Raw genomic sequence first — 1,806 nt, 5'->3', positions numbered from 1 at the left:
GCAGCACCAACATTTCAATTTAAATTCAATTTTCAATTACAACGTTTTTTGTGTAATATTTTTTTGTACGACCCGTCCGTCCGTCCACCCAGTATATTATGGCAATCAATGCGTAATGGTACCGAAAAGGGGTGGGGTGGTGGAGGATGCCAATAAAAACCGAATTCTATTTATATTGATCATAAGTACTTGAGATCTAAAAATAAACCAATGTTTGTTTATTTATTTTTTTTGTTTTTGTTTTTGATGACCAACAATTGATTTGTCTTCAATTGAATTTTCCTTCATTTGGTGTTAAAGCGAACGAAAAAAAAAATATTGAAAATGTCTCCATACGAAGTGAAGATGGAAAAAAATTATCATAAAAATCTGCCATCGAATTGAGGTTCATAACTGCAGATGAACAATCTGGAAAGTGAGCAATAATTGATTTAAAAAAATAAATTGATTTTCCCTGGCAACGGGAAAATGGAAAATTTTTCAGAAATGCAGAGGAAAAACTAAAAAAAACCTAAAGAACTTTTAGAAAAAAATAGTTATAAAAAATCCAACAACGAAAATGATTCTTTCAAATATTTTTACAGCATCCAACAAAGGAATATATTTGGATACATAATTTTATTCAAGGTCCAAAGGCGTGGAATTTTTTTTACGGCTAAAAAAGGGCGGACAGTAGCAACACTTATGCGATGGAGAACTATCGGGAGAAAAGGAAAAAGAGGGAAAACGTATTTTCAGAAAGAACAAGAAAAACGTGAGCGTGGGCAAATCGAGATGTACAGGAGTCAGAATGAAGTCCGAAAATTCTACCAACGGGTAAAACACCAAACCAAAGGCTTTGGTGCAGGCACATCCTCCTGTAGATATAAAGAAGGAAACCTGGTGAAAGATACAGACAGCGTGCTGAGGATCTGGAAGGAGCATTTTGAAAAACTTCTGGTATCAAGTAGTGGCGACGAAGAGGATACCCCCAGAACCAATAATAGATGACGGTATAAAGTGTATACCACCCTAGCCAAGATGAAGTCAGAATAGCAATCAATCGGCTGAAGATTAATAAAGCAGCAGGAGCCGATGGGTTACAAGCCGAACTATTCAAGACTGGTGGCCAGATGCTGGTAAGGAGCATGCACCAGGTGATTAGTACAATTTGGCTAGAAGAATGCATTTCAAATAATTGGAGACAAGACGATATGTGCCAACTATAGAGGAAAAAGTCTCCTTCCCATCACATATAAAGTCCTATCCAGCATACTGTGTGAACGACTGAAGCCAATGGTCAATGATATTATTGGATCATACCAATACGGCTTCAGACCTGGCAAATCCGCCACCATTGACCAGATTTTCACTTTGCGCCAAATCCTGGAAAAAAAACCCACGAAAAACACATCGACATCGATTCCACCTATTCGTCGACTATAAAGCCGCATTTGACAGCCCTATCCGTTCAGAGGTGTAAAAAGCCATGTCTGCGTTTGTCATTCCTGCAAAATTAATACGGCTATGCAGGATAACTTTAACAGGCACAAGATCAGCAGTTTAAGTCGGAAAGGACATATCGGAGCCCTTTAATACCGAACGAGGATTCAGACAAGGTGATAGTTTGTCGTGTGACCTTTTTAACATTCTGCTGGAAAAGGTCATACGAGAGGCAAAGGTGAACAGAAATGACACTCTGTATACCAAACAACACATGTTACTCGCCTACGCCGATGACATCGACATAATGGAACGAACATTGAGAGCGGTAACAGCCACCTTTGAACAAATTGAGAAGGAGTCTGCCAAATTGGGTCTGGCAGT

The sequence above is a fragment of the Musca vetustissima genome, unplaced genomic scaffold, assembly GCF_032173495.1.
Source record: "Musca vetustissima isolate MV318-11 ecotype Yass unplaced genomic scaffold, APGP_CSIRO_Mvet_v1 utg1682, whole genome shotgun sequence".
Lineage (NCBI taxonomy): Eukaryota > Metazoa > Arthropoda > Insecta > Diptera > Muscidae > Musca > Musca vetustissima.
The sequence above is the reverse complement of the archived record's forward strand: the minus strand, read 5'-3'. Positions refer to the sequence as shown.